The sequence below is a fragment of the Diceros bicornis genome, chromosome 12 (genome assembly GCF_020826845.1).
Source record: "Diceros bicornis minor isolate mBicDic1 chromosome 12, mDicBic1.mat.cur, whole genome shotgun sequence".
NCBI classification, from domain to species: domain Eukaryota; kingdom Metazoa; phylum Chordata; class Mammalia; order Perissodactyla; family Rhinocerotidae; genus Diceros; species Diceros bicornis.
Window position 1 is genome coordinate 68,775,667 of NC_080751.1, and position 19,231 is coordinate 68,794,897.

The following is a 19,231-nucleotide window of genomic DNA, read 5'->3' on the forward strand; positions in this document are numbered from 1 at the left end:
AACACTAGCACTGAAGACTGTGATGTGTTGGCTGTATTTTTCTTTCTGACCACAAGGCTAGAAGTGATAAGCTTCAAAAAGCAGAAAAGTCCTTACCTGTCCAACAAAGTGTTCTGAAGACCACGATAACCACCACTAACAAATAAACAGGCCTTGGCTTGTACAAAATGTCTCCCTGAGGGTTTTCATATCACTTTAGATCTGCTTAACTTGTGTAAGCTGTGAGGGGTTGGTACTGCCACGGCTGCCGAATGCTGACTGCTCAGAGTTTCCGCTCACTCCACAGCCTATCACACCTCCAGTTCTTTGTACACCGTGTTCCTTCTGCCTAGAAAGCCCTTACCCCTTATTTGTGATATGAACTCCTACTCATCCTTCAAAACCCAGTTCAAGCATTTCTTCTATTGTGTGGTGGCCCTGACCTCCCTAAACAGACCTAAGCACTTCTATCTTTGTTTAGATTTAACAAATTTCCAGAAGACAGACTAGAGGGAGAACTTATGACTGATGCAGGTGAAGGGTGCTGCAATATGGTGCACACCTAGAGGAAGCCGATTGGCCCTACAGACACCCAGAGACTCGGGACTCTGGCCTGTGTTAGGGGGAGGGAGAAGCAGCACTGAAAATAGGCAAATTCTTTTAACTACTGCATACAGAGCACTTGGACCCTCCAGCTCCCAGCCCACAGCCACACGCAGAATACCAGGACTCAGGCATTCACCCCAGGCAAACACACGGAATAGATTAAACTGAATCAACTAGGGCCACTAATATAGATACAGTCTGGCATCCAGAGGCCTCCAGAATATCAGCTGATGCTCTCCTAAGCACCCAAAAAGCAATACGTGTTGGTCCACAACCTTCACCTGTGGACAGAACGCTCCTAGTTGACCTTCTCTCTCATTCTTAGACCCACGTGAAACTCCAAGGGTCACCCGGCACTGAAGAAGGACTGAAGCGTGAAAAGAACACCCAGGAGAAGAAAAGACACTAAGGCAACCAGAGAAAAGCCAGCGAAACATAAAGCACGTTTTAAAAACAACTCTAATTATTATCCTCAGAGAGAGTGGTCTCCCAGCCCATTCACTGAGAGACTCAAAATCACAGAGGAGCCCTGGGAAGTGACCTAGTCCATCCTCTGGTTTTAGAGCTGAGGGACTGTCTTAGTCCATTCAGACTGCTGTAACAGAAATACCAGAGACTGGTGGCTTCAACAACAAATACTTAGTCTCACAGTTCTGGAGGCTGAGAAGTCCGAGATCAAGGTGCTGTCAGCATCGCTGTCTGCTGAGGCCCTGCTTCCTGGTTCACAGCCCGAGTCTTCTCGCTGTGTCTGCACCTGGGGGAAGGGGCAAGGGAGCTCTCTGGGGTCTCTTTCCTAAGGGCACTAATGCTATACCCGAGGGCTCCACCCTCATGACCTAATCACCTCCCGGGCCCCGCCTCCTAATACCATCACCTTGGGGGTTAGGTTTCAACATATGAATTTGGGGCGTGGGGACATGAACATTCACTCTATTGCAGGGACCCACGACTAAACTAGAGAGTTGTGTGGACAGGCTGTGGGCAGGAAAGCCACTCACATTCCGATATGTAAGAGATTTAGACATTCTGTTATGGTGTTCCCATACACAGTCAGTCTGCTACAACCCTTTTTAAACTACACATTTGTGCCAACCGATAGATCTGTTACAGGACAACTGAAACACCTGATGAATTTTGTGTGTGCTTAGGAGTGATTTCCTCTGCAAGAAACACCAAGAATGCAGAAAAATGGTGCCCAGGTAAACTGAGCAGCTTCGACACCCACAAAACACACCCGCACACGCGCACACACACACGCGCACACACGCATCTACCAGCTACCTCTGATCACCGATCACCGCGTGTGTTACGAGCCACACCCATCCATATCTGGTGTTAGAACTTTCCGTATGATTCCACATCTCCTTCCTTCCTCTACTTCACAATAACTCACAAGCTACAACCCTTCCGAAGCCCACTTCCACATGCAAAACTTCTTTTTATCTTGTACTTCAAGGTAAAGTTCCATATTTATTGCAGTATTTATGTATTTCTTTAATATTTAGCATACATAAAACTGCTGTTTGCTTCCCTTTTTTATTAGGTTTTTTGTTGTTGTTATTGTTTTGGGTTTTTTTGTGAGGGAGATTAGCCCTGAGCTAACATCCATGCCAATCCTCCGCTTTTTTCTGAGAAAGACCGGCCCTGAGCTAACATCCGTGCCCATCTTCCTCTACTTTATATGGGACGCCGCCACAGCATGACTTGACATGCGGTGTGCCAGTGTGCACCCAGGATCCCAACCCAAGAACCCCGGGCCATGGAAGCGGAGCACGTGAACTTAACTACTATGCCACCGGGCCGGCCCCTTTTATTAGGTTTATATCTTTTTTTTCAAAGTGTCATTGATGAAGGGTTTGAGTGCTGTGCCCCAACCCCATTTTCCCCATGAACCCTATGGTTTTTATTGTGCAATTTTGCATGACAGTCTTTTTTTAGGAACACACATGTCACATTATAGCAGAACTGACTGTATGACTGTATTTCTGCATGCAAACTACATTTTCAGGAGTTCCTCTGATCTTTGAAAAACAAAATAAAATAAAACAAAGGGCATGGCGTGCTGATTCTGGTTTGGAAAGTCTGGTCACCACCACTGAACTGCACACCAGTCACCCCCTAGCGCATTATTTCTGGCTACCCCAAAACTTCCATCTCCCACTTGGCCTTCTCCCTGCACTGACTGCGCTGGGATCTCTTCCTGGGGTGGCGTCTGTTGTTAGGTCTTGTTAGCATTAAAGAAATCTGTATATCTTACTTTTTTTGCCCCTCCATCAAATACAAAATAAAATTCAAGCATAAATAATGAAATCTCCACTCTTGGCTTTTGTTTAGGGGAAAGCAGCCGAGCTTCAGGGAAACTGGGGAGCTAGTGCCTGGGTTCCCATCCTGGACCCTCACCCTCCTATCAGCGGCGTGACCTTGGGCAGGCTCTGGAACTCCGAGCTCTTAGTTTCGTCCACCATAAACAGAGATAACAAGGCTTACTTCAAAGGGGTTTTGTGAGGATTAAATAAGATAATGTAGTATTGAGCACAGCGGCTGGCACTTAATAAATGTTTTTCCATTTATCATTTTTTGAGGACCAGTCAGGCCGATCTCTTTGCTGGTCACAAACATATACTGCATCCACGTCTGGTGTTGTTTGCCTACGTTGAAATCCCTGCCCCTCCCCCATCACATAGAATTTGGAAATTAAATTAAAAATTGCCAAAATGAGTAACTGGCCGATACAAAGCCTCTCAACTTTTGGGACCAACTCTTTGGGCCCATATGGCCAGGTTCTCTCCTTTTGCCTTCCCTTCATTAGCCTGGTGGTGCCATCATTCCTTCACTCAGCATTTGCTGGATGCCTGGTATACGTGGGGTGTATGAGTGACAACTTCTGAGCCTCGGTTTTCTCAGCAAAATGAGGATAATAATATCTGTATCCTAAGGTAGTTATGACACCAGGAACATAAAGCACCTTTTACACTGCCTGGCACATGGTAGGTGCTCAAAAAAGGGTAGTGTTTATCGGTATCATCCCGATGAATATGAAGCAGCCACAGCCCTACCATGACAGAACTTAAACCCCGATAACCCGAAGAGCCCTTTTGGCTGCACTAGTGCAGATGAGCAGATAGATAGCACACTGGGAAGATCTGCAAACCTCTCTCCTACAGCCCCAAACACGCTGGAGCCAATGTTTCACTGGCGATGAAACAATGAGTCTCATTACGCAGGCATCTGACTGAGAGGCAACAAGCTGGCTTAGGAATGATTCATCATTGTCTGCTGCAGCAATTAGAAGTGTTTTGGTTGGTTCTAGGTCAGAATGACCCAGTGACTGCACTTTTTTTTCACTGCTAAAGTTTGTGGTGAACCTTAAAATGAAAACTAAAGGCTTAAGAAAAGATAACTACTTTGTGGCTTGTGTTCAGAGTAAGGATGTTATCAGCTCTGCCTTTCAGAAGCAAACCCCAATCACGGAAGCCATTAACGCTCAGTCTTTTAATTTACTAGACACAAGGATAATTTTCATGGAAACCTCCCCCTCACAGACTGGTGCCCCTAGAAACCTATCTTGTCCATCTGTTTCCCCAGCACCTAGTACAAAATAAGTACCAGGAGAGTGTTTACTGATGAAGTGCTCCTATAGGCTGGTTAATTTTCAAGTAGTAAGAAAAAAAAAGAATTAATGACCCAAAATATCTGATCTTTGCTCAACTCTCCAGAAATAAATGAACATTTTCCACTTTATTCTTACTAATGTTGACTCATTAGCAAGATAGTTTCTGCATATTTAATATGACATATTTAAATGACAAAAAAACAGGAAATCATAAGAGAAAGCATACATAAGGATAGAAAGTTATATCACTCACAGCCTCAGCACCTAATATAATTGTAATTTTTTAAATGCAGAGAAAAAAGACTGGAAGGAAATATACTGACACGTTAACAGTGGATGTTTGGGGAAATGGAATTATGGACAAATTTTCCCTTCCTAATTTTCTGTATTTTCTACATTTTTTACAAATGGTCATGGGCAATTTGTATAACGGACTTTTGGGGGGGAAATTATAATCATGACATTCCACTGAACTGGAGTCCATTTCGAGGCAGCGGGATATGGAACAGATGAAAGCACCTGAGTGCTGGAGTCACACTGACCTGGCTCTGCCACTCCCCAGAGGGCAGTCACTTCACCTCTGCAGAATGAGCTTCCAGGCCTACAGCTCTAGCTCAATAGCCACTTTCGTATTTCAGGCAACAACACTCCCAGGGTAAGCTGCGAGCCCTACTGGGGGCTGAATGGGGAGCAAACATCCTCCAGCTCAAGGCCTGAGTCACCATTTGGAAGCTGGGAGGTAGCCAGGGACAGCTAGCTGCCTGCCCCCTTAACACCAGGCCACCACCCCTCTGCTCCTTCCCCCTGGAAATGGACTGACTTCAGGGGCCGACAGAGTTATGGGCTGGGATGGGTGGACTTGTCAGAGCTTCTCTGACCCAAGAGAGACTTGCAATGGCCTCCCCTCCACAAACACCAAATTCCCCATCTTTCCAGGCAACTTTCCCACATTGGTCTAACCTTCACTCTAACCCCTTTCTCTTTTTGAATTGTGCTTACTAAATTTGAGCAGATACAAAAGAACATTTGGAAGATATTTATGTTATAAAGACCCACGGTACAATGAATAGCCATGTGCCCACGTCTGGTTTAAGAAAAAGAACCTCACATCATCCCTGACATCCCCTTGTGTGCTCCTCACCTGTCCCCACCCCCAGGTAACTGGTATGCTGAATTTTATGTTTATCATTCTCTCGCTTTTCTTTATAATTTTAGCAAAATTCTTAATTTAGATTTAACTTAATTTTAACCTAAAATTTATGTAGATTTAACTAAATTTTTTTTTTCCTACTTGGAAAAGATCAACTTTAGTGTGCATACAAATCACCTGGGGGTCTTGTTAAAATGCAAATTCTGTTTCAGTAGGTCTGGGCCAGAGCCTGAAATTTAGCACTTCTGACAAACTAATTTAACTTAATTTTAATTTGTTTCAATCTAAGCAACATATTGTCCACTTTTACTTTTTTTTTTTTTTGGTGAGGAAGATTGGTCCTGAGCTAACACCTGTTGTCAGTCTTCCTCCTTCTGCTAAGGAAGATTGGCCCTGAGCTAACATCCATGCCTATCTTCCTCTATTTTGTATGTGGGATGCCACCACAGCATGGCTTGATGAGCGGTGTATAGGTTCACTCCCAGCATCCAAACCCACGAACCCCGGGCCGCCGATGTGGAGTGCGTGAACTTAACCACTACACCACCGGGCCGGCTCTCACTTCTACGTTTTTTAAACTCTATATGAATGGACTCACACTGTATGATTTCTCTAGACTTGCCTTTTTGCTCAGTACAACGCTCCTGAGATTCATCCATGAGGTTGCCCGTATCTGTGAGTCACTTCCACTACTGTACAGCACTTTATTGTATGAATACACCACAATCGATTTTTCCACTCTATAGTTGATGGCTGAGTTATCGCTAGTTTTTGTTTGTGTGTTATTACAAATAACACTAGTATAAACATTATTGGACATGTCTCCTGTTACATACCCAGCTCTCAAGGCTGCCACACGACTCCAGGGGGCACCATTCACATTGTAAGGCTACCTAAACAGTGCCCCCTAGAGCAAAAAGGTTGTGCCCGGTTAGGTGAATAAGTGCCCGCTGTTCCACATCCTCACCCACCCTTGACATTGTCAGACTTGTAAGTTTTTGCTAATCTAGTGGGGGTGAAACGGTATCTCATTGCAGTTTTCATTTGCATTTCTCTCTTCACTAGCGAAATCAAGCATTTTTTCATGTTTATTCCTATCTATTTCTCTCTTGTCCCTTCTAAATTCCTGAACTATTTTTTCAGTTTATCTTACCAAACCCAAAAGAAGCTTCTGTGGACATTAATATCTCACTTTTACCTGATAGTTTTAGTCCCTGTCCTAAATATATTCTGGGTTCTCTTTTTACTGTTTTATAGGGGTTTTCCCCGGATGGGGGTGAGGGGAACTCCTCCATCTTCACAGGTTTAACAGAGATTTAGCAATTTCATTACTTTCAACATTTTTAGAATTTCTTCCCATTATTTTCAAATGAGGAAGATCCTCTGAATCCTGGCAAATGGGAATTTTCAAAGTCATTGTGAGAAATAAACACATAAACTAGGAGAAAATAAAAATAATTAGTCTTTTGATTATTTTTTTGAAGGTAATAACTATACTGCAATACAATTCTACATTTCTAGTGACCAAAGTTACATATGAATAATGTTAAGAATTGCCCACACCAGTTGAAAAAATTGCCAAGGGCTAATTAATTCTTCATCCAATTTAATTACTAAACGACTTTCAATCTAAAAAAGTTGTCTGGTCATTCTTTTAGAACAAATATCTATAGCTGGCAAAGAAAAAATTGAAATTTGACAAATGTACATCACTTCATAAGAGTACTGGTATTAAGGATTTCTCCCAGGAAATATGGACTTGGTACCACTTAATGCTTATAGAGAGAAGATAGCTTGGCAAAGGGCTTTATAAAACATTCTATAACCATAGGTTTTACAGCTCAAAGAGGACTCACAACTACCACCCAGTCCAACCCTCTGCCTTATAATAAGAAACTGTTACATCATTTTAAAGACAAGGACTAGAACATTTAATCCAAGTAAATAATTCTGCTACTTTCAACTAGAGTACTTGCACTTTACAAATTCATGCCTTTTATGGAGAGATCTGAAATATTTCTGTGACTAATAAACTTTGATGTAAGAGAGAATTTTGAATAGATGTAAAGTGATAGAAAGGTCTCCATCCTTGAAAAGTCAACATTCTTCTGTTCCACCAGAACCATGACCCCCGGGTTGTTGTGACCTGTTCCTCAGACACAGCAGCAAACATGTGAAGTCAGGGCCTTTTCCCAGCGTGGAGAGCCAGGAACAGGGGTGTCCAGCCTATTCCTTGGTGCACTGTTTCCCTGAGCAAGTTTCATATTTGACAGACTTTGATTTTACAACCTGAGAAAGATGGTTCTGAGATCTTGTGGGTTTACTCTACTCAAAAGCTGTTTGAGTGTCAATGCAGAAAGAACAGCCTTCTAAAAAGTTAAAGGAGAGAGAAATTAAGGGATTTCAGGATATCAATAGGTCCTAAAACATTTTGGGAATCTGTACCAGCAAAACAATCAACGTGGCAGACTTTGTTAAACTATTTGTAAAATTAGAATTAGGTGAAACACCCTCCCAGACCATCCTGCCTTTTCCCTTCACAACATTGATCACACCAACAATTCACACTCCAATGTCTGTCTTCCCCCAAGACCTTGAACTCCATGAGGGCAAAGACCACATCTGTTTTGGTGATTACAGACTCCAGAGCCCACCCCATGCCGGGCTGTCTCCATTAGTACTTCCTGATTGAATGATTGAGTGCAGGCCTGCTATTTACAGAGGCTGATCAGCAGAAAAGACAGTCCAGGAGACATGCTGCCCACCCAAGCCACCAGGTGCCCCGGTTTACTCCTGGATCCAGTTTCACCACAAGACATTGTTAACCCCATTAGCTTGGTCCCTCATGGAGTCATCTTCCCAGAGTTGCACTGTATTATTACAACCTTGGCTTTTTTCCAACACCATAATGGAAAACAGCCATTTGGAACTGGCTTTGGCATTTGCTAACAAATTAAGTCCACTGTGTCACAATATCATTTATATGAGGTCTCATAATAGAGATTATTTTGAGAATTTAATGCCGTGTGGAAAAGTCCTGTCCCCTGAAGAACTGCCATGCTTCTCCCTTTCTGATAATATGCCTACTAGCACTTATTACTTCCCTATCTTGTGCTGACCACCAGATAAATAAGGAAAAGTGCATACAAAAAATAGGCAATTACTAACCTCAGGGAAAACAGAAAGCTATGCAAGAAAAAGGAAAACCATAGTTTTATAGAAAACGAATAGTGGGATATACCTGGCTCAGCTGTCTAAGTGTTTACATGGCCATAGTGATATATACATTGAAGTGAGCTATCAAAAACCATAAATAACTATATTGGAAGGATGCAGGCCAGAATGTATCTGTGGGGAGAATGGGGCATGTGTGAAAGAGAGAAAAATCCTTAATTTCCATATGAGTAAGTTAATAAATATTACCTAAAATTCAAACATCAAGAAGTAGCAAAATATGTTCTTTAGAAATGTCAAGATAATTACCAAAAGAATCAGTTAAAAGGATTGAAAGTTGTTGCCTCCTGAGAACAAGAAAATGGAAGAAGGAATGGGTAGCTGCAGAGAATAAGATTGCAATTAGTATTTAACATATAGCATCCTATTTAGTCTTCTCTAAAATTCTTATCTTACTAATGAGAAAACTAAGGCTCACTGACATTAAGTAACCAGGATCGAATAGCTGGTAAGTAAAGCCAAGATGGTATGCAGGTTTACTGAAATCCAAAACTCACGATCTTTCCACTATATTATGCTCCTTCTCTTATTCTCCTATATTAAGGGAACTTGGGACATGAAGGAAAAAAGCTTAGAGCCATGTGGTCTCATAAAATGCCACAGGATGTAAAGAAAGAAAAAAAGTGGCAAAGATGAAGAAGAGTGAAGGACAACATTTAAGACCATTCATAGAACTAGAGTTATATGAGTAATCAATCCACATGAACTCAAGCCCTCTATGGATCTTTTTCTCGCTGGAACAAACTAACCTGGCATTTATAAAAGTGAGCCTTCGATAAAACCCTACCAAGTGTCTGACCCTTCAATGCGGCACTGAGACAAGTCTTTAGAAGCACCACCCACCACGCAGGAGCAGCCGCTGGGTCCAGGGCAGGCTAAACTCAGAAGGGCACTTAACCCCATGCAGTGTGAAGCTTTACAAACAAGATCGGTCAGGAGGAGCTCAAAGCACAGTAAAAGAAAGGATGCCGAGAAGTGAGGCAGAAGGGAAGATACACAGCAAGATGGAGTCAGGAGCGGGAAGAATCCAGGGGAGTGGTTCAGAACCAAGTCTAGGAAACGTGACTGAGTGCCGGGCCTCCATCTCACGGCACGTCCTAAGGGGCTGGTCTGTCCCTGGATCAGCAGTCCTGGCCTGAGAAGAGGTGACTGTACCCCCCAGCAGGTGCCTCCCCCTCACCACTAGAGGCAAAATTTCTGTATGAACACAGCCTCCTGGGTCTTGGTCAAATGCCTAATGAAAGAGGCCCAAGTAAACCTACAGAGTACGTCATTCTGGAAGGAAATAGGCACAAGAAAGAGGATGTGTCCAAAACACCTTAAAAAAAATGCCACATTAGGGGCCGGCCCCGTGGCGTAGCGGTTAAGTGTTCACGCTCCGCTGCTGGCGGCCCGGGTTGGGATCCCGAGCGCACACCTACGCACAGCTTGTCAGGCCATGCTGTGGCGGCATCTCACATAAAGTGGAGGAAGATGGGCAATAGATGTTAGCCCAAGGCCAGTCTTCCTCAGCAAAAAGAGGAGGATTGGTATGGATGTTAGCTCAGGGCTGATCTTCGTCACAAAAAAAAAAAAAAATGTCACATTAAACATGTTTAAATTGGTAGAGTCACATCAACGTGAGCTCAGGGAAGCACCTCACATACTTACAGTCATATTTGGTTGCATGTTACAGAAACCCAACAACAGCGGCTCCACCCAACAGGGGCTCATTCTTCCCATGTAACAAGAAGCCTGCAGGGAGGCCGTCCAGAGCCAGGGTGGCAGCTTGACAATGACATCCAAGACCAAAGCCCCTTCTGCTTTGGAAGGTGGCAACTGTAGTCCACATTCCAGACTGGAGGAAGGGAAAAAGGAGAAGGATAAAAGGAGCATGGCCTCTTTACCAGGAAAACCATTGTTTTCCCAGAAGTCCCACCCAATAGATTTCTGCTTATAAAACACTGGCCAGAACCGGGTCGCGTGGCGCCTATGCTCCTAAGGAGCCTGGGAAATTGAGTTTTTAGCTGGGCACTTTGCTATCTTGAACAAAATCAGGGATCCATTAATCAGGAATGAGAAGGGGATGGACAGAGCTGTCTGCCACGGGCTGCACAGAGTCCAGCGTCCGTTCAGCCAGTGATGAGAAGACGAGTGATGTGTTTTGGAAAGCACAGTATGAAAAGTAATGACAAGACCAAAACAGACCAAGGCCAAATCTGTTCCAGACAACAAGGTCATGCTGACCTTCTGGGAGAAGAGGATGTTCAGACACGACATGGTACTGCAAGGCAAATGCAAAACTATCAAAGTGCTATTTTACAATCCTGCAGAGGTGGCTATTTTAAGTGTTGATTATCCACCTGGCAAGGATGGCACATGAACTTCCCCTAGAGGATACTTCTGCCGGGCATTTTGCACATCACATCGTTTCATCCTCATGCAGTCCTATGAGATCAACAGGAGAGGAAACCAGAGGGCCCGAGAGACAGAGTGTCTTGCTCAAGAACACACAACTAGTAATAGGCAGAGAAGAACGTAAATCTATCATGCTACGGCCTGTGACTCTCTGCCTTTCCTCTTGTCCAGCTTAATCTTCTGGATACTGGAAACTGAGGAGAGGGGCAAGACTCAGCCTCTGTTCTGCTCAACCCAGACCTCTGGCTACTGAGCCAGGCCAGAGCTTCAGATCACACCCACCTCCCACAGAGAGCTCTGACTGTCCACACTCTGACCTTGGCTTTGTCCACAAGTCAGAACCTTCCCTTCTGCCTGTCCTGCCGCCAGGCCTCCTGGCTGTGATCTCTAGCGGATGCTGCTCAAGTTGTTGAGCTGTGCAACCGGCCTCTACTCCTGACTTGGCCTGGCTTGGAGCAGCCCACCCCCTACAGATCCTGCAACAAACTCTTTCCTTTTGTGGGTCTTCATCAGGCCTTATCAATAATGTCCAAAGTGTCTTCTGTAACTAACACCTTCTACTGAGAGGGAGTAGAAAAAAAGGGTGAGATTCCTATTTGGGCATTTTATTTATCAAGAGTACAAATTTCCACTGGCAAATGTAAACGCAATGTTATTGGTCTGTGGGGGGTGTTTCCTTGGATGCACTAAATGGTTATCCCTTTTCTATGAATAAAGAGTTCTTGGGCTGAGCCTGTATGAAGCCCATGAGAAGACTTGCAAGTATGTACTCAGAGAGCCTCCATTCTGTGCCAGGCCTGTTGAACCAATCTAGCTGGGAAAGAAAATGGCAGTTGACAGAGACCCCAAAACCGTGAGCTGCACAGGCTGCTTAGCATGGTCCACTGGGGGCAAAGAAGCAGTTCAGGCCTCCTGTGACTAGTCTGAGAGCTCGTGCTCTCATCTGGAATAGGAAACAGGGAGGAGACTGACCAGAGAGACTGAAAACACCAGGACTATTTCTAGGTCCTCCTGTCTTTCTGGTTTGAGTTTCAATCGCAACTTTGGGACTTTTGCCCACGACACCAGACATCTCTCCAAATGGATGTCCCTTACAGCCCAAGGATGGTAACACTTCTGCAGATCTCCCAGTCAAGGACAGGATGCCTATTTACTGTGTCCAAGGAAAGACACACATTCCAGGGGCCGGCCCCGTGGCTTGGCGGTTAAGTGCGCGCGCTCCGCTACTGGCAGCCTGGGTTCGGATCCCGGGCGCGCACCGACGCACCGCTTGTCAGGCCATGCTGAGGCCGTGTCACACATACAGCAACTGGAAGGATGTGCAACTATGACGTACAACTATCTGCTGGGGCTTTGGGGGAAAAGAAAAAAAAAGGAGGAGGATTGGCAATAGATGTTAGCTCAGAGCAGGTCTCCCTCAGCACAAAGAGGAGGATTAGCATGGATGTTAGCTCAGGGCTGATCTTCCTCACGAAAAAAAAAAAAAAAAGACACACATTCCAGAAGCCTACATTTGTGTGGAGGTTCGAATCAACACATTTTTGTGGAGCACCCACTATGGCATCCCAACACCAAACAGCAATTTGTTTTCAAAATAAAGCAGCATAGAAAACTTCTACATATGGCGCCAAGTAGCAAATAAGAAATGGGACGTGTTATCTGCATTTTATAAGATTTTCAAGTAAATTTGCAAGTAAACCTATTTACATGTTAACATTAATTTTGAACATGAATGAATTTCAAGATAACAATTAAAGTAGAGGCTTTTGTAGCTAATGTTGTTTTTTAGCCCTCAATATTTGAAAGAGAAACCTGCCTGGGGTTAAGGGACATGAGATGAGCAGAAGTGAAATATTTGAGTTTATGGCAAGGGAGCTTTTCAAATCAAGGTAAATTTGCAAAGACAGATGCACAGGACACGAACTGTTTTATCCTTTAGAATTTTAGGGACTCACATATTCCAAATTTGTCTTCACCTTGAATATCAATCACTTCTGTTCTAAGAAGAGTGCAGCATGAATTCATCCTTCAGTGGGTAAATCGCCACTATGTGCCCAGGACTCAGCTCGACTGCTGAGAAGACAGTGGAGATGACACAGCTGAAAGCTTAAGAATACAGTACATGCACTAGAGCCAAATAGCCTGCATTTGAAACCCAGATTTTCCCCCACCTGCTAACTGGGTGACCTTGAAAAAGTTACTTAATCTCTCTGTATCTCAGTTTCCTCATCTGTAAAATGAAGATAATAATAGTCCCTACCTATGGCAGGCAGAATAATGGCCCCCCAAAGATGTCCACGGCCTAATCCCTGGAATTTGGGAATGCTACCTTCCATGGCAAAAGGGACTTTGCAGATATGATTAAGGTTACAGACTTTAAGATTGGGAGATTATCCTGGATTATCTCAATCTAATAACATGAGTCCTTAAAGGAGAAGAATCTCTCTGTAGCCGGAGAGTGAGATGAGACAAGAAGAAAAGGAGGAGGGGAAGGAAGAGAAAAGAGACTCAAACTGTAAGAGGGACGTGACGGGTTATTGCTGGCTTTGAAGATGGAGGAAGGGAGTCCGGAGCTGGGAAATGTGGACAGCCTCTAGAAATTTGGAATAGCCCTCAGCTGACAGCCTACAACTGAATTATGCCAACAACCCAAATGAGCAAGGAAGCAGATTCCTCCTTGAGCAGCTAGAAAGGAACACAGCCCTGCTGACATGTTGATTTTAGCCCACTGAGACCAAACCGAATTTCTGACCTCCAGAACTATAAGATAATAAATCTGTGTTGTTAAAATAACACTAACTTTGCGGTAATTTGTGACGACAGCAATAGGAAACTAATACTCTATCTCAAAGAGTTGTTGTGAAAATGACGAGTTTAATTTATAAAAAGCTTAAAATAGGACTTGGCACATAATAAGTACTTAATCATTTAATTTTTTGGGGGGAGGAGTGAGGAAGATCGGCCCTGAGCTAACATCCATTGCCAATCTTCCTCTTTTTGCTGAGGAAGGTTAGCCCTGAGCTAACATCTCTGCCCATCTTCCTCTGTTTTGTGTATAGGATGCCACCACAGCATGGCTTGACGAGCGTGTGTAGGTCCATGCCCGGGATCCAAACCCGAGAACCCTGGGTGCACACTTAATCACTATGCCAGTGGGCCACCCCCATTTAATTTTTTAAATGGTGAGCAAGATAAATACAGTTCATGTTCTCACAGAACGTCAGTCTTGTGGGGGAGGGGCTAAAGGATTAAACCAGTAATTATAACAAAATGTGAGAGGGCTATGACAGGGGACACACGAGCAAACACAGGACAGTTGGTGGGGCTTGCTAACTTCACAGAGACCCAATGAAGAGCTTCAAAGATGGCCACTGTCATATTCAAAACACCTTCCTCCAATGAGCCAACCAATGGTAACATCTAAGTAGCCCTTATTACCAACAATGTAGGTACTATATCTATCCACACTATGCCAAGTTTTATTATAGCACTAGTCTGATTAAAAGTGAAAACAAATAACGTTGCCTTTTGGTCAAAACTCTCTGTAAGAGGTCTTTCAACAAAAAAGATAAGACTTGTTAGGGTATTTTTCATTTAAAAAAATCATGTTTATGTTTTATGCATAACTTTTTTTTTCCATTTCACTCTACTCACTTATTAGATCTGAATGAGTTGCCCAAGTCCTATTCAAACTGCCACGAAAACGTCACCCGAGTCTGAGTTGTTTTCGCAGGTTTTAGCCGTGGCTAAATAAAGGACACCTGCCACAGACATCCAGAGCCGGGACGGGATGATGATCTGCATTAATTAACACCCCCAACCCCTCCCCAAGGGCAGCAGCGCATCCCTGGAGCACAGACAAAACCTCATCTTGTATGATGCCCTGAGCCTGGATCCTGAAACTCTCAACTCAGTGTCTGGGACACAAATGAGAAGCCCCAGAGAGAAAGAACAACGAATTTCTCCTACTGAAAAGAAAAGAAAACATAGTCACATTTCTGGGACAAATTTACCTTTAAATGAGCATGACTTTCTCCCATACTAAATTTTTTTAATGTGTTCATTTTCAACTTTCAATGATTGGGAAGCGGCAAATTCCCACCCAGACAGGTTCCGGCGCTCCTCGTGACCTTGACATTAGACAGCTATCTGGAAAGGGGCCCCCTGTCTTCTCAGCAGGTTGTCCACCCCTGACTGCAGGCGATGAAAGAGAGCTATTGCCAGCAATTAAACATGCATGCACTATTTTGCTCCAGTCGCTAATTCCTTCCTTCCTTTGCTCTCGAAGGAAGAACACTACATCACCTTACCTAGTAAAAGGCCCACAGGCGAGGAAAAAAAGCCCAACTACTCCTAGGAAAACTTTTCTGGGTCTTGTGAAGTTACCAGCACCTTTTAATTACTTCTAAATGTTTCACTACCAGTTGTTAAATGTAACAGAAACAAGAATTACATTAGCACATTAAAATCAGAGGATTATATGCCTGCGCTAGAGTCTGACTAACATATAAAAGAAGATGAGTACGAGGGCAGATCCCTTTGAACAATGACCATAGGGGCAGGAAGCCAACTTATACTGGGTGAATAAACATCAAGCACTTGACTTCAGTCTCCAATAACTGAGTGGGCCAGGTTGCTATCATTATCACCTTTTTTACAGGTAAAGAAACCGAGGCTGGTCACACAGGACCACACAGGAAATGACAGAAGAACCAAAGGATTAATTGCCTCTATACTTTGGCATACCTGTTAGACCATCGGTTTATGGAAACAACTCACAAAACAGGAACGTCAAGGAACAGTAATTTAAAATAGCATATTTTCCAAATGCCTGAAAGTTTCCAATAAAATGCTACAACAGACATTTTATAAGAGTTTCAGGGAAGCATGACCCTCTGGGGATTTCCAAAACAAGAAGCAAATGGGAAAATATCTGCAAGCACAATAAAGAAATGTTGGAAAAGTCACCCACTGAACAAAGTCGGTCATAACTTATGCCAGAAAAAATTGTTAATATAGAGGATTTTTTTTATAGGATAATTTCTTGGAGAAAGAACAAACTTAAAAATGGACTAGCACACGTGCTGTAAAAGCACGTTGCCTCAGAGATGCATGTGACAGTAGCCTGAGGCCCCCAGGAGGGCAGAGTGACCCCTGCCGGGGGCTGACAGAGGGACAGAGCACATTTATTGAGCAACTGCAGGACAGGACTTCAGTATATCATCTCGGCTCTGCCTCACCACCCAAGCAAAGTGCTACAGTGGGGATTATCTTACAGGTGAGGAACCAAGGGTCAGAAATGTACCAAGGCCCCCCAAGTGACACCAGAACCCAGGTGTGTCTGAGGCCCGAGCAAGCCCAGCACACAGGGAAAGTCGCCAGGAGGCAGCGCCAGTGAATGGGCTGAAAGATGAGTATCCACTCACCAAGCCAGGGCAAAGTGACCGCAGTGTGACAGACCCGGGGCACTGGGAGGAAAGCGGGAAGCTGTGGCCACAGGAGCCGAGGAGGCTGGGAAGACAACACACCAGGCAGGGGAAGGCCGCTCCCAGAGCCACCTGCTGTCCCCTCTGAGGGTGTGGGGCAGGCGGGGGCTCACCGTGTCTGTCCACAACTCACAACGAGTTGTGACCTCCTCGCTATCCATCAGGTGAGTTCTCCCAACTACACTGACATCACTCCTAAAAAGTCTGCCCCCAGAAAAATGGGCATTTGATCAGATCCTCTCAGTTTGAGAGACAGTCCATTCAGAACTGCGGAGCCAACACAAAACCCAAGGTGAAGCCAAGCGTCTCCTGTCAATGAATGGGTCATCCAATCACCACATTTCCAATCCTCTTTGGGCCACCCAGATGTGAAAAGCTGAGGAGGTCATTTGGGGAGGTCCTTAGGTCCAGCTGGGGAGGCAGGGTGAAGTCCCATGATCTGAGGTAAATTATGTAATTAAAGTGCCCAAGTTTGTCCCAGGAACAAGCTTCTCAGCAGGGTGACATGAACGACAAATATAAGGTGGTTTACCACTTTGGGAGAAACAGAATAAGCCCACCAGCCTTCCCTGAAGAAGCCCCCCCACCTCTATGCTTTTGTCCCTGCTGTCCCACCCCCCCCAAGAACACCCTTCTATATCACCACCTGTCAGTCTTAAGCACCTTTCAAGTCCAGAAGGTAAACTTTATGGGTTGAATTGTGCACCCCCAAAATTCATATATTGAACTAACTCAGAATGTGGTCTTATTTGGAAATACTGTTGTTGCATGTATAATTAGTTAAGATGAGGTCATACTGGAGTAGGGTGGGGCCCTAATCCGACTGGTGTTCTTATAAAAGGGGGAAATTTGGACACAGACATGCACACAGGGAGAACACCATGTGAAAACTGAAGTTATGCTGTCACAAACCAAGAACTACCAGAAGCTAGGAGAGGCGCCTGGGACAGATCCTTCCCTAGAGCCTTAGAGGGAGCACGGCCCTGCCACCACCTTGTTCTTGGACTTCCAGCCTCCAGAACATGAGATAATACCTTTCTGTAGTTTAAGCTACTCAGTTTGTGGTATCCTGTTATGGCAGCCCAAGGAAACTAATACAATGACTGTCTTAGCCTGTTCAGGCTCCTATAACAAAATACCATAGACTGGGTGGCTTCTAAACAGCAAATCCATTTCTCTCAGTTCTAGAAGCTGGAAGTCCAAGATCAGGGTGCCAGCATGGCTGCATTCTGGCGAGAGCCCTCTCCCAGGCTGCAGACAGCCATCTTCTCACCATCTGGTGGAAGGGGTGAGGGAGCTCTCTGGGGTCTCCTTTATAAGGGCACTAATGCCATTCCTGAGGGCTCCACCCTCACGACCTAAGCACTTCCCGAAGGCCCACCTCCCAATACCACCACACTGGGGGTTAGGTTTCAGCACGTGAATTAGGGGGGAACGTGAATATTCAGTCCACAGCACTTACCTAACCTTAAACCTCATCTTTGCCAAGACTTTTCAGATTTCACTGACCAAGCTCCCCACAGAAAAGGGGGTTCCCTGCCCTGCTCTTTGTTATAGGAGTTTCCCTTTCAAACAAGAGACTCTGCACCCCCTGCAGAGTGAGGAGGAAGAACTTGCATGGAATGACTTAAATGGAGTATGTGGGCCAAATCCCTCTGCTGTAAGTTTGAATCCAAGAGATGCGGAGGGGAGCAGAACAGGAAGAAGCAGGCACATCGTTTGCTGCCAAGTCACACTGGTGACAGAGCACAGGACAAAGTCCCCCAAGCTCCTACACCAAGGACCCAGAGCAGCCTTCAATCCAGACATGCTCTTAGTCTCAGCCTGGGTGTGGCCCAGCCCCATGGCAGCTGCCGTCCTGAAGAATGTGGTCCCTCTCACGCCCCTCACAGCAAAATTCTTCACCCTGCTGACTTCAGCGAGTCTCGTTCTTTGACATCAAATGAGGCAAAATGAAAACACCTGGTCTCTCACCACTTGCACAGGTATCTCCACTGAGCACTACAGTTGTCTTGCCAGCCAATTGGCAAGCCCTGAGGAATCAAGACCACGTGTAATTCATCAGTCCATTTCCATGGCGGGTGACAAAGAGCTTAGAACAGCAAACACTGTGGAAAATTCGTCTCAGCACAGTCATGCAGAGTGGGCACCCACCAAGCTGCCATCGATGGCTTTGTGAAAGTGTGGTGGCCTCCGGGGACTGAGGTAGCCCAGGCTTCAGTGTTACAGGGATACACAAACACCTATCAAGACACCACGCGGGCCATGCTCTGCAGTAGGGTCAGCTCTGCCCAGGGAGGGAGAGGTACCAGCCACTGCACTGGGGTAGTCACCATACACTCACAACATAGCAAGGAGATAAGACCGACATATTTGGGGGTCAAGGCCAGACAGTGACTAGTTTACCGATAAAGTGGGAGGAATAGACTAGGTACTCCTGGAATCGATAGAAAAGGGACAGCACCAAGAGTTAGCAAAGTCTGGAAGGCTCAGCTCCAGCATCTTGACACTTCCCCCGCACGGCCCCTGACCTCTGATCAGCAAGCACGTCTTTGGAAGGTCTTCTTTCATAATCTTTCTGGCTCACATGTTTCATATCTAAGAACTGGTTCATAATGGCTAACCTCCATCCACCTTCCAATCAAGTCCATTTCTTTTTTTCAATTTGGACCCTAACAGATATGTGATCCATTCATTCAACAAATGTGCCTGGAGCCTTCCATGTGCCAGGCACTGTATTAGGCATATTATCTGCACTTGAAGAAC

The 19,231-nt window shown here is 44.8% G+C and overlaps 1 protein-coding gene across 8 annotated transcripts in view; it reads right to left on the minus strand.

Annotated features, from left to right (window-relative positions):
• GREB1 (growth regulating estrogen receptor binding 1) overlaps positions 1-19,231 on the minus strand; it is a 144,131-nt gene that overhangs the window by 94,222 nt on the left and 30,678 nt on the right. The window contains exon 1 of one of the 8 annotated variants that reach the window (XM_058551773.1): positions 1,235-1,358. The exons of the other annotated variants lie outside the window; for them this stretch is intronic. The gene's annotated coding sequence lies outside the window, so the exon portion shown is untranslated. Of the gene's footprint in view, positions 1-1,234; positions 1,359-19,231 lie in introns of those variants that run through there. 8 annotated transcript variants of the gene reach the window in all.